Consider the following 14887-nt stretch of genomic DNA (forward strand, 5'->3'; position numbering starts at 1 on the left):
ACCGGTTAGAATGGCTCACATGCAGAAATCTACCAACAACAGATGCTGGCGAGGATGTGGGGAAAAAGGGACACTAACCCACTGTTGGTGGGAATGCAAACTGGTCAAGCCACTATGGAAGTCAGTCTGGATATTCCTCAGAAACCTGAAGATAACCCTACCGTTCAACCCAGCCACCCCACTCCTTGGAATTTACCCAAAGGAATTTAAATTGGCAAACAAAAAAGCGGTCTGCACCCTAATGTTTATTGCAGCTCAATTCACAATAGCTAAGACCTGGAACCAACCTAAATGCCCATCAACGGTAGACTGGATAAAGAAATTATGGGATATGTACTCTTTAGAATACTATACCGCAGTAAGAAACAACGAAATCCAGTCATTTGCAACAACATGGAGGAATCTGGAACACATCATGCTGAGTGAAATAAGCCAGTCCCAAAGGGACAAATATCATATCTTCTCCCTGATCGGTGACAACTGACTGAACACCAAAAAGGAAACCTGTTGAAGTGAAATGGACACTATGAAAAATGGTGACTTGATCAGCATAGCCCTGACTGTTAATGAACAACTTAATACATTATCCCTCTTAGTAGTTTTTTTTTTTTGTCTGTTCTACTTAATATGACTGGTTTAATTCTGTAATTAATACACAGTTTTTTTTAAGTGTTGAAATTTAACTGAAATGTGATCCCTGTTAAACATAAGAGTGGGAATATGAGAGGGAAGAGATGTGCAATTTGGGACATGCTCAAGCTGACTTGCCCCAAATGGTAGAGTTAGAAACATACCAAGGGACTCCAATTTAATCCCATCAAGGTGGCATGTACCAATGCCATCTCACTAGTCCAAGTGATCAATTTCAGTTCACAATTGATCATAATGAAAGGACTAACAGTCAAAGGGAGCACATAAACAAGTCTAGTACCTGCTAATACTAACCGATAGAATAAATAAAGGGGAGAGTGATCCAACATGGGAAGCAAGATACTCAGCAGACTCATAGAATGGCGGATGTCCTAAACAGCACTCTGGCCTCAGAATCAGCCCTAAAGGCATTCCGATCGGGCTGAAAAGCCCATGAGAGTATTTCAGGCATGGAAAGCCAAGACACTCTGGCCAAAAAAAAAAAAAAAAACCACAAACCTAAATGAAAGATCTCTGTGAGTGAGATCCCAGTGGAAAGAACAGGTCTTCAAAGAAGGAGGTACCTTTCTCTGAAGGGAGGAGAGAACCTCCACTTTGACTATGACCTTGTCTAAACAAGATAAGAGTCGGAGAACTCAAGGGGCTTCCATAACCTTGGAAACTCATGACTGGAGCATAGGGAGATTACTGATGCCATAAACAGGAGTGTCAGTTTGTAAAGTCAACCACAGGAGTCACTGTGCACTTACTCCTCATGTAGGATCTCTGTCCTTAATGTGCTGTACATTGAGGCTTAATGCTATAACGAGTACTCAAACAGTATATTTCACTTTGTGTTTCTATGGGGGTGCAAACTGTTGAAATCTTTACTTAATGTATACTAAACTGATCTTCTGTTAAAAAAAAAAAAAAAAAGAAGAAATTAGCAATTCCCAACTTGACTCTCGCTGGGATTAAACATGACAATAGGTCTGATCTGATTTCATCATCATTTAAAAAATCATCTATTATTTTTCACTTTATGTTTCTGTGTGGGAGCAAACTGTTGAAATCTTTACTTAATGTATGCTAAACTGATCTTCTGTATATAAAGAGAATTGAAAATGAATCCTCATGTGAATGGAAGGGGAGAGGGAATGGGAAAGGGGAGGGTTGCGGGTGGGAGGGACGTTATGGGGGGGAAGCCATTGTAATCCATAAGCCGTACTATGGAAATTTATATTCATTAAATAAAAGTTAAAAAAAAAAGAATGAATGTATTCCAAGAAATCAAAGACACATTAGTAGGTGGATTGTGCTCAACTTTAGGGGAGATAGTTGTACAATCCAGTGCTATAAAAGGAGCATGGTTTTTCCTTGACACTTGAATAGATCTCCCCTGCATTGGATGATGGAGCCTACAAGGCAAGGCCTTGAGCATATTGGCAAGAAAGCCTCCATGTCAGATGTACTATAGTAAATGAAGGGTGAGTGTAGCCAACTTGGAGAAAGTAATTACTTCTCATTTATCATATTCTGAATTTAAAAATGGTAAAATAGCAGTTTATTGCATTTTAATTATACATGTCACCACCCTCATATCCCACTGTGTTTTTCAGCATTAAAAATCACCAATTGAAATGAGAACATTTCACTTGTATGTACCCCTTCGCACGCAGTACCCCAAAACAAAACAGCATCCTCTCTCAGTCTCAGTAATTCACAATATCTAAAATGCACTGATTCAAAATCTCTTTGCATTTATTGTCTCATTTATTTTCCTTATCAACTCTACAAGTTGGCTAGTTTCAAATTGGTCACTTCTGACTGGTCTCAGGGGAGGAGTTCTGCAAATGTAAAAAAGTGAATTTATCTAGGAAAAAAAAAAGCTGGTGAGGAGTAAGAACTCTAGTTCTTACTTTCTTTTTAACAAAGTTGAATGAGATAAGTACCCAATGTGGATTGAGTGACTGACTAATAACTGATGAACTCAGTACCATGTGGCTAACTACATGCATATGGAAGCAAAATATTATTTTAAATTTCAAAAATCTCATCAAAATTACTTAACTTTATCCCACAACAGAAACACTGTGTTGATCTATTCCCTACTCATCCCTGATTAAGGCATTATACAGAATCTGTCCCAAATTCTGCTGGGGAAGTTTCAAAGCCATGTGAGTTTACCAATTGGTAGAGTTGAGTTCAGGGATGCAGGGTACCCAGGCTCCTCCTGAACATGCTTTGAAATGTTAAGACTGGAGATTGGAAGAAGTTCCCTTTCTGTCACTTGAGAATAACCAGTTATAGACTTCCTTAGCTGAGTCATCTCAGCAGAACTTAATGTTAGTAAAATAAATATAAACTACTCTAAGACTAGTAGGCACTAGAATTAAATAGCAATGAGCCAGCAAGCAGAAGTTTTAGATCACTGGAAGAACTTAAATTACTTTGGCACCTCACCCTTCAAGGAAGCTAATTCATAAAGTGCTTAAAATACTTTTCTAAAAAGTTGGTCTTGCCCTGCTCTGCTGAGTGGCTAAAACTCACAGTCAGTCCTGACTGCTGCTCCAAAATAGACTGAGTCAGTTTGTGTCTGGCTGTTTGAGAGGGGGTGTGCTTCCCTGCAAGCCCATTAGCAATAACTAGAGTTATTCTTGCCAAATGATGGGGCAATTCACCCTCTAGACCCAGGATCTGATGAATATGACAATTCTGAGCCAAGGAAAGAAAATATTAATCCCTTCCTCTAGTTAAAAACATGAAGTGTTTATAATAACTAATAAAATGTGTTATGCTTGTCTGCTCACAGGAAAGAGGTTCTTTCTAATTGGATAACAACCAGCACAGCAGTTAATTCAAAAGAACTTAAGTATAGCCCTGGAGTCAAGAAATTTTCTCTGAACAGCCACATCTGCTTTACTATCTCTAACATGTTTTGACGAATGGTATCCCTTGCCACAGCCATCCTGTAGTGATCAGTGCTACATTTGAGTTCATCTGCAAGTACACACCAATTATACTTTTTAATCACTCTCACCCTGAAAGATAGGAATCCAGAATTTACTGATGGGCCACCACCTAGTCAGCCTGCTATGAGAAGGAAACATATTTTTTTGGAGGCTAAAATTGTGTTTATTTTACGCAAAATGGTCTTAGGTACTCCTTTCAACTGCTGAAACTTTTTCAGAGAAAAGGGGCAAATACAGAAGATGGATAGGGGACGGGTGCTGTGGGCACCATCAGACTAGGTCCCTGCACTGGCTCTCCAGGAGCTGGGGGCACAGGGCAGCTGGCACCATGGGCCAGCCACAGCCACAAGGTGTGGTCACCCATTCTCATTCCATCTCTCATCTGAGTCTTTGGTGTCAGTGCATACTGCATACTAAAATTCATGAACACATTTATTAAAAAACAGTCTGAAGCAGGCATACACACAGCAGGGTCTACAGCTGTCTATGAGTTATCAGCTTTGACGTGTGGTCACTTTGAGTTGATCCTGAACGATATCCATTCAGACCCGGAATTAGCCTCCCAGGGAGAGCAGCAGCTGGGAATGTGTGCTGTGGCCATGGCTGTTCCATGCGCCAGAGCCACCATGGTCTGGCCCAGGCCCTTAGCACACTGGCCACAGCAGAGGAAGCAGGCTGGAGGCCAGATGCTGCAGAGGCCAGTGTTCTCCTTGGGAGTGCAGCTGGCAGGCCCTGGCCCTAGACCACGCTGCCACCTCTCACCTCCACAGTGCACAGGGGCTTGCTGCCAGGCTGAGCAGACACCACAGTCGGCATCTTGGACTTCTTCCCAGTCTCCTCCCACTCTTCCGCCAGCCTCTTCATCTCCTCTGGGAGCTTGCTCAGGATCTGTAGGTTGGACTTGTTCTTCTTGGTGTTCTGCTGCAGCTCAATCACGCTGTTGTCCAAGGTTTCCTGTTTGATCATCTTGCTGCTCTCACAGCCATATATGCGTAGTAAGGAGCCCCGATTCTTGACGTGTGGGTGCAGCAGCTGGAGGATCTTTTGGGAGGCCAACTGATTGCCAACCCTCTTATTCTCACACCACTGGCACACCATGTGCTTGCCGCACACCATAAGTATTCGCTCCTTTGGTTTTTACCAGGATCCACCCCAAACCTGATGGATGTGTCACCCATTCCATGGTGTCTTTTAAGGTACTCCTGGAGGATCCGATATGGAGACAACAGCCCAGCCTCTCTGGTCAGCTGGTAGACCCGCGAGTCCTCGATACGGATGTGGTTAAAATATTCAAGCCCCTTGCTGTCTTTGGGCTTCTCAGAGGTCTACCAAACAATCAGGGCTGAGGATCTCCAGTCTGGTATGGGCAGCTTTATTCTTCACAAGTTTTTTGCTGCTTGCAGTTCCAGATCCGTAAGTCACACCATCAGAGGTCACTGAGGCACCATAAGGTTCACTTGGGTTCTCACATTCGATGAAGTTATACATAGGGTGGACCTTGAGGATATGCTGCAAGTACTCTTGCAGGATGTAAACCCCCGACTTGCCGTCGGGGTTGATGACAAACTCTTCGTGGGCTCATCTTGTACTGACAGAGTGATGAGCCTCTGATTAACTGGCAGGACGGGTCTCTCCAACTCAGCTGCTTCTGCTTCTTCTCGCAGTTGAACTGCTGCCACTCAGACCACATCCTGAACTTTTTCTTACTGACTTGCTCAAAGTAGTAGCTCAGGGTAGCTCCAAAATTCCTCAAGATCAACTGATTCACACTTTACACACTTCAACTTAGGCCTTCACCTGCCCCAGGGCCCAGTGGCTGCTTTGGCCCCCACAAGATCCTTCTCATCTTGGGGCCCGGAGTCGGTGCCCATGGAGTCAGGCTCCTCCAGGGGTTACTCCAGCTCTGTGGATTGGCTCAGAGGCTTGATGGAAGATACCTCCCTACCAGAGCTGAGGTCCTGCTCTGCTCCCATTCCTCATTGTTCTTCATTTTCTTTCAATGCAGGCAGGGGATGCTACTCAGAGGAGGGTCGTGTTTCCATATGCTTCCAGTTCCCAAGAAGTACCACCTGGACCAGATGACCACCGAGGCTCTCTGTGCAGGTACACGAGAACTCCAGAGTTGTGCAATGTCATGATCTACCCAGTGGGGAGTGGCTGCCTCTCTGTTGGATGCGTGGTCACTGTCTCCTCCATATTTCTCATCCATTTGCTTCTTTTTAGGAGCACAAAGGTCTTCCTCCAGCAAATTGTCCAAGTTATCCTCGGAGGAGAAATTCAAGGCCTCTTCATCCACTCTCTCTGAAGGATTGCTTTGGCCGAAAACCCACCTGCTTTTCATCTGGCTCCAAAGTGTCAGTAAAATTTTCTAACTCACTGAGCACTGTGTACTCCACTCTCTTTTTCCTGATCCAGCTCTTTCTCCTCATCCTTCTATCCGTACTCTCACCCACCAGGCTTACCCTGGTACCAACACTCCCACCAAAGGGAGAAGCATGCACGTCTACACTGACAGGATGAAGGAGCCGGCCGCACTGGCCCAAGCATCACATTCCACTCCCATGTACAGCACCTTCCTATCCTTACTCCTGCCGCTCTCGGTAAAGCTCAAGCTAATCCTTACATATTTAAGCAACTTAAGGTCAGGGGAGAACTTTCAGATGCTTACCAGGTGGTGTGCGGGCTGTGGCCACTACAGTTCGGGTCTATGAGGAGACAGCCCTTAGAGAAGGATCCTTTGCAGAGAAGCGAAGCTCCACAAAAGTAGAACTGGTCCTCAGCACGGGGGTTGGACTGTTCTTCACTACCAGAGCCAATGTACATTACCACTGCATCACTGGACATTTGCAACGGAGGTGGTGGAGACTTTTCATGGGGCAGCAATGGGAATGAGCAAGCTGGGTTCTCCACCACCACTTTTCCTACAGCCTCATGTGGGCACAGAGAGGCATTTTCATATGTCTCCATACTAAAAGCAGGTAAGATTATTTTAAAAGACCAGTGTTTAAAAAAAAAAAACTTACATGAATCTATAAAGCTTACATGCACAAATTCATGGAGACCCAGGAGGGACCGTCCTAGCTGCACTGTGTGCCCTAGAGGCTTAGTCAAGCTGGCCCCATTGTTCTTTTCATTAATGTAGACAGCTTTTAAAACCACTGCCTCAATTATTGGAAATCACAAGGCAAGGCACTCAACTTAAATGACTGACAGCTACACGAGTAGGTCTTCAGGCCAAAGTGGCCCCTTTCTTCTTGCACCTGCACCACTGCCTGCAGCCTGCCAGAGCCGCCCACAGCCCTACAGCAGCAGGTAGACCCTCATCGCTTGGCGGCTGCAGCCACCACAAACACCCCCACTGCCATCATCTGGAAAGACACTTAGGCTAGAGGAAACATATTTCATGATTTTCTCAACAAAAATAATAGGTCATTAGCCTTGAGAGAAAGAAGATTTTGAATGTAGTGTGTTTCAAGCAAACTGGCTTGAAAACTGAGTATAACAAATCTTATGAGTCAATACACTTTTGGTTTATGTTTAAGGAACCAGACATGTCACAAAATTAGATTCCTATGTCTCAGATATTTTATAAGTATTATCTAACTTAATCTTCCCAGAAGTCTTATGAGATCAGCCTGAAATTCTCCTCATTAAAAAATACTAGAAAATGAAAACTCAGAGGTGTTAAGTGTCTTGTCCACAACAAAGGCATATACATCTTATATTTTAACTGATATGTAAAAATTGTATGTATTGATGTAGATGTTGTGGCTAGAGGGTTAAGCCATTACTTCCTATCTGGATTCCTGCTAATCCATCTGGGAGGCAGTGGATAATGGCCCATGGCCCATGTACTTTGGTCCTTTCCACTCATGTGGGAGACTATGGTGGAATTAATGACTCTTGTCTTGGGTCTGGCCCTGATGTGGCTACTGTGGCCATTTAGGGAATGTACCAGCAGCTAGAAGGTATCTCTTTCTCTCTTTTCTTTCTCTCTCTCTATCTCTCTTTCACTCTGTCTCTCTTTATATATATGTGTGTGTCTATCTGCCTCTACCTCTCTCTCTGTCATTCTGCCTTTCAAATAAACAATTTTTTAAAAGTATAGTGCATTATTATTATCAATAATTATCCTAAACATACAATAATCAAAATGTTATGATTATAACTTAGTATCTGTATTTGTTTGAGGTTTATTTATTTAAAAGATACATTGTCAGGGAGAAATGGAGAGACTTCATCAACATGTTGGTTCACTCACCAAATAGTCACAATATCCAGATCTTGGCGAGGCCAACCAGAAGCCAAGAACTTCATCCAGGTCTCCCATGTGGGTGGCAAGGACTCAAGTTCTTGGGCCATCTTCTGCATTCCCAGGTGCTGGATGACCGATGAAGCAGCCAGGGCTTGAACTCCCATCTGGATATGGGATGTGGGAATTCCAAACCACAGCTTATATTATTGTGTCATGACGCTTGCGTCTAACTTACTACCTATTAACCAGCCTTTTCCCATCATTCCCTATCCCTTCTCTCCCCAATTTTCAGTACCTACTATTCTACTCTCAACTCCTATAAGATAGGATTCTTTAGATTCTACATGTGAATAAGAATATGTGGTACTTGTCTTTCTGTACATGGCTTATTTCACTTAACTTAATGACATCCCAGTTCCATTTATATTATCTCAGATGAGCCCAACACAGTTCTTAGTACATAATATACACCTGTCAATGTTTGTGGAATGAATTAATGAGTGAACAAGTAAATCCAAATATCTAGAAAGAATAGATAGAAGACCCCTGAGCCCTGTGGCTAAGAATAGTCACCTTTCCTCAGCTTTCACTTGGTTCTTCATAGAAGCTAAAGCTGGATTGGGGTGAGGCCTTCACTTCACTTAGTTCTCACACCATACACAGCAGCACCAAGTCTGCATCCACCTGCACCATGGCCTGCACGACAATGAGGTGACACTGCAGAAGATAAGGTCCATTCTTTCCTTAAAGCAGCTGGTGTAAATAGTGAACATGTGTGGCCCGGTTTGTTCACAAAGGCCCTGGCCAGTGTTATATGGGGAGCCTCATCTGCAATGTAGGGCCTGGTGGATCTGCTCCAGAAGCTGGTGCTGCCCCAGTGGGAGGCCCTGCCCCCTACACAGCTGAGGAGAAGACAGTAGAAGCAAAGAAAGAAGAATCTGAGGTGTCTGATGAGGACATGGACTTTGGTATTTTTGACTAAGTATACTTTCTTTTTCAATGCATAGTTGAACTCTTTTTTAAAAAAAAAAAAAGGAAAACAAAGAATAGAGTCACATTGATCTGGGTCCAGCTTGAGCCCTGCTTCATTACTTTGAGACTAACCCCTCAAAGTCTCATTCTTCATCTTTAGTGGCAGAGCCAACAGAGTTCATTAAATAGCATACATGTCTGCCTCTATTACCCAGCCCCCTTTGCAGTTTGTCTGGACATCTTTTCTTGCCAATAGTGTGCTATAGGAATTAAAATATATCAATTTTGATCTGATACAGTTTAGGAAAGATATGGGTTTTCCACACTCTACTGTCAACCACACACACACACACACACACACACATAAATAACAGAGATGAAGAGTAGCAAATTAGGAACAGCCCAGCTCACTATGAAGTAGAATGACTTGGAAATTAAAACAGATTCTGTTATGAGTAAGAAATAAATCTTACCTTTGTCAAGCTGCTGATTTCAGGTTTCATTGATCACTGTAGCATCCTCTGTCTGTCTGGTTATGACTAATACAATCTACCTTCTGGAATTTTGAGAACTAAAGTAGACAATAAATTTCAGCTCTTCAATTCAGCCTCTGACATGTAGTAGTAGTCAATAAACTATAATTCTTAGTATTATCAATATGATTACAATTATTTTACTGCCAGTTACTATGGAAACCATAGCTTTTCATCTGCACCTTTCATGCGTGAGCATACATACATGTCATTGGAATAAGTGAGGCTGTAGTGTTTTGACACTACTTCTGGCCCATAGAGCAACCTGCTTTAGAGGGGGAACTCACAGAGGTCCTCAGAGCTGGAAAGCACCTGGATTTTACACATAAAATTTCTGGAGAGCATCACTCAGGAACCAACACTAAGACACCAGGTCACAGTTCCTCTTTCACAAAAACACAGAGCAGTTTTTCTGGTAGATAATAATTAAAGAACTTTGTGCTCTGGCTTTATCCTCAGATACCTCTGAGAAATCAATGCATTAAAAAAAAAGAGTAAACTAGAGAAAATAGTTCAGCAAGAGGAAAAAACCTAAGTCATTGCTTCCCCTACAGAGCAGTGAGCAGGCTCCTCAAAGCCAACAGCCTTTTACAAATGAGTTCTTGGAATAGTTTTTGTGCCTTCAAAGTGTTTCTTCTAAAAGAAGCTAAGTATTTATCTTGGTATCTTGGGAGAAGATATAGCAAAAAGGCCAGGTCACTAACTGGAAGTATTATTCTGAGCTTGTTTTTATCTTGTTCAGGTCTGAGAAGCCAATTTTAGAAGCTAGTTCAGAGGCAGATCATCCACACATATGCTCCCATCTCCAAACACTAAATCTTTTCATTACATCAGGGAGTAAATAAACATCAACTTTTGTTAATAAAGGGCAGCATCTTTGACTCAGATAATTTCATTGTGGAAAAAGAGTTGAGGGGAAAAAGTTTCATTTTGTAATCTTCCTGAGACCCTGGATTATTGTGGAAAATAAACATCAAATCACAAAACTTGGAACCTAGATAGATAATAGGCAGCAATACTAACACAAATTGGTTTCCTTTTCCTTTTCTTTTTGGCCCTTCAGATTGAAGCTCTGGGGGACTGCACCTATGGATGATGCTCATTGCGACACAAAGAATCATAGAAGGAAACAATGTGAGAAATATGACCATTCGTGGATCTGATGAAATGAAGTCTGGGTATGAGTTTTTCCCCACGAGGAAAAAGATGAGACTGAACCTCTTGGGCTGCAAATTCCATCTTGAAGACATCTTTGTATCCCCTATACCTCATACATAGTTAGCATAGAACATAGTTTGCACTCAATAATTGTTGATGGGTGAAGAAATGAATCAATGGGGCAAAGCCACTTTCCACTTTTTACCATGGCCTTTCCTGGGAATTCATTCATAAGTCATGCTGTCACTAAGTTAATCACTTTTCCACACAGGAACAATGCCTTTATTGAAGGTTTGTTCCACCCCAAAGGTTCAACATCCAATAAATCAGAGCTATGACCTAACTGTCCTAACTATGCAATAGCTGAAAATCTCTCTGGTCACTTCATACAGTATACTTCTGTACAAGACCCATAAAATGGACATTAGCTATACTGCTCATCTTGAATATGTGTACTGTGATGCAGTACACATGCAGCTACTTTGTACTACGAGCATAATTAATATGAAAGCCATAATACAAAAACAACAACTAGAGAATCATTGTATTGTTTCCCTCTGAAAGGACAGAAACATTTGAGTGATAGCTATAGAGGACTGAAATGTCTGGGTAGGTGTTGCGGCACAGCAGGTTAAGCCACCATTGTGCCACCAGCATTCCATATCAGAGTGTCAGTTTGAGTCATGGCTACTCCACTTCTTACCCAACTTCCTGCTAATGCACCTAAGAAGGCAGTGGAAGATGGCCCAAGTACTTAGGTCTCTGCTATTCATGTGTTAGACCCAATGGAGTTCCTGGCTCTTGACTTCAGTCTTATCTGACCCTGGTTGTTGCAGCCATTTAGAGAGTAAACCAATGGCTCTAAGATCTCTTTCACTCTGTGTGTGTGTGTGTGCATGTTTGTGCATGTGTGTATCTGTCACCCTGCCTTTCAAATAAGATAAATAAATATTTTTTAAGTCTTAAAGATGTTTTATAAATAAAGTAATTTAAATTTTATATCCATGCCACACCTTTCAAATCTCTGTCACCATTTCTTGCCGAACAATTGTACAATTTCCCTGACTGGCCTTTCACTTCACCTCTGCTCCCCTCCAACCCTGGGACAACTAATAAGGACTGTCAAAAGATGCTAATCTAACACTACACTCTACTTTAAATGCCTCCCACTTCTATTTACAGACTCACTGAATTCCCCACTGAGGTCTGGTATAAGTGTCTCCTTCCTTGTCTGTCAACATTGTCCTCCTCACCCTCCAGACTCCAAACCAATGAGTCTTTCAAGTATTCCATACCTTGAACACACATGTCTCTCCTTTAGTCTCTTATTTCTGTCTAAAATTCTTCTTCTTTTTGTCTTGCAAATTCGTAGTTATCTTTAGACTCCCATCCAAATAGGAGAATATTTCTTGATCCTCAGGACAAATCAGGTTACCCTATTACCCACACACCTAGCACCCTGACCTTCACAGTAAATGGCGTTTGGGGATTAGATGAACATGCTGTGCTCACTTGGTGAATTTTGTCTTCCCTCCATTACTATAAGTCTCACAATAGTGTCTTTCTGGTTCACTACAATGTTCTCAGCTAGAATAATGCCTGTGCCACAACAGGTGTGACAAATATGTGCGGAATAAATTCACTGAGGTTTGCCAAAAAAGATCCAGTCCAATGCAAGTGAGATCTGCCCTGGGACAGCTTTTCAACTGGGAACACATAGGGAGTAAATTATTACCACCCTCTGGTCAGGCATGCAGCAGCTTCTGAGATAACTGCAGTGGATCATTAAAAACCTACACCATCCATTCTCAAATTAAGCTCTGATAATATTAGACCCTTAAAAGAGAAGAATAAGCTCATATATTCCACTCTTGGACTTATAAAAATGAAGACATTTCACCATTCATCTAGTCTCCACCTTTCCCCAGTCCATCATTTGCCTTGGGATGAATGTAACTCAAAGAAGATGAAGTAGAAATTATGCCATAAGGACCATGTCTTAGATTTTTAGGTCCCCATAATTTGTCTCCCACAAAGAGCCAGGGGAGAATGCTTGGCTTTGTCTTGGGATGTCTTTCCAAGAGGAAGGGAATTTAAGCTTCATGAATGAGGGACTGTTAACCTTAATAATCAGTGTGTTCCCAGAACTTATCATAGTGCCTTTAATTTAATACAAACTTAAAAAAAGGTTTATTGAATGAATGAGAGAAAATAACAAAGTAACTTTTGATAAAAATAACTTCAATAGCTCAAGGCTGTATTGGGCTCTCATACCCTATTTACCAGCCTTCACTATCCACATGACTATATGCTTGTCCACAGGAGTGGAACTATCTTCTCCCCATCCCAAAGCCAAGGGGAAGATGGAGACGTTTATTTCTCTGGCTTGGTTTTAACTTTAGGGTGAAGGGAGCTGACTCATTTGGCTCACCACTTTGTCATTCATTTTTCTTTTTAAGATTTATTTATTCAAAAAGCAGAATGACAGAGAAAAAAGGAGAGATAGAAAGAATGATCTTCCATCCAGTGGTTCACACCCCAGATGACCGCAACAGCTAGGGCTAGACCAGGCCAGAGCCAGGAGCCAAAAGCTCCATGTAGGTTTCCCACATGAATGGCAAGGGCTCAAGTTCTTGGGCCATCATCTGCTGCTTTCCTGGGCACATTTGTAGGGAGCTAGTAGGAAGCAGAGTAGGCAGGACTGCAACCCTCAATAAGCTATGGGATGCCAGTATCAAAACTGATGGCTTAACCCTCTGGGCCACAATGTAGCTCCCGCTTTACCATTCTAAAGAAGAAAGACAAGACTAAGAAATCAGAACATTCTTTTGGCTGGATTACATTGAACTGAGCCAAGTTACCTTTGATTCATAATGCATTTTGAACAAAAAAAAAAACCCTCATCACGTAGATGCTACTATACAAAATATTACTATTTTGTCTTTATTTCTGGAAGGAGAAAAAATCTGCAGAGAAAAATCTCCATCCAAAGTGCAATGCCTATTTTATCTCCTTCATTTCAGTCCTGACTTTAAAATATTCACAGACATAACTTTCAAAAAATGTCACTTCCAGTGATAAATAGCACTGACTTTAGAAGCTTGTATAACTCTTGATTCTTAAGATAATGAGATCCTGCTGGCGCCGCGGCTCACTAGGCTAATCCTCCGCCTAGCGGCGCCGGCACACCAGGTTCTAGTCCCGGTCGGGGCGCCGGATTCTGCCCCGGTTGCCCCTCTTCCAGGCCAGCCCTCTGCTGTGGCCAGGGAGTGCAGTGGAGGATGGCCCAGGTGCTTGGGCCCTGCACCCCATGGGAGACCAGGAAAAGCACCTGGCTCCTGGCTCCTGGCTCCTGCCATCGGATCAGCACAGTGCGCCGGCCGCAGCGCGCCAGCCGCAGCGGCCATTGGAGGGTGAACCAACGGCAAAAGGAAGACCTTTCTCTCTGTCTCTCTCTCTCACTGTCCACTCTGCCTGTCAAAAAAAAAAAAAAAAAAAAAAAAGATAATGAGATCCTTTACTATGCAATTAAAGATAGAGATGAATTAAAAAATATGTTTATGGAGAAAAGCAGCTAAAACCATCTCCTCTAATCCTATTTTCTGTGATCCAAACCAGAAAGTCTAAATTAAACACAGCAAGCCAATCATTTGCTCTTAGACCATGATCTTCAATAAAAACTTCCAAAGTGCCAGAAAAGTCTACAGCTGTCATTCAAGGATCATCCCCCTTAGGAGATATTTGCAGAGGACCCCATGACCTATCTTAACAGGGCAACAATTGGGGACAGGATAATTTACTCTGTAAACTTCAGAAGCCTCTAAACATGGACATAACAAGATCTTTGCAGGCCCTGTGGGTGAACTCCTAGCTTGACTATGCTGTAAATATGTCAGCACCTGAAGAAAAGAGATAGTAGCAGTGTGAGTTAGACTTCAGCACACAGGAATAAGGAAGAGGTACAAGAGGAAGCATCAATTTTTTTAATCATGGAATTTGTGTGCATATAATGACCCCCATCATATTGTTCTGCATTTGTTCTGGTTATGTATTTTGAACTGTTGATTCCCTCACTATCTAGATACAAAATTTAGAAGACATAAAATCATGAGCTGAGAGAAATGGGGTTTTGAGTCTTGTTCAAGAAATCAATCCTACTTTAAAGGCCTGAATTCTAACAATTCAACCTCAAATATTCACTAGGAGAGGATGGCACCTATCATTTAACAGTCCTTGCTCTGGCCTGTGAGCAAATACACATTTTGGGTGAAATATTCCTTCTCTTGTGGTATATGTTCCTGGGCTGAAAGTAATGGAAATCCAGTCTAACATGGCTCATAGAAGGAGATTAAGTTCCTCAATAGGAA

At 42.2% G+C, this 14887-nt stretch overlaps 1 pseudogene; it reads right to left on the reverse strand.

The window, feature by feature from the left end:
- Positions 1 to 4340: 4340 nt before the first annotated feature.
- LOC100352970 (microprocessor complex subunit DGCR8 pseudogene) lies at positions 4341 to 6569 on the reverse strand (annotated as a pseudogene).
- Positions 6570 to 14887: the final 8318 nt, after the last annotated feature.

This window comes from Oryctolagus cuniculus, chromosome 18, assembly GCF_051225735.1.
Source record: "Oryctolagus cuniculus isolate XC-2025 breed Fujian yellow rabbit chromosome 18, ASM5122573v1, whole genome shotgun sequence".
NCBI lineage: Eukaryota > Metazoa > Chordata > Mammalia > Lagomorpha > Leporidae > Oryctolagus > Oryctolagus cuniculus.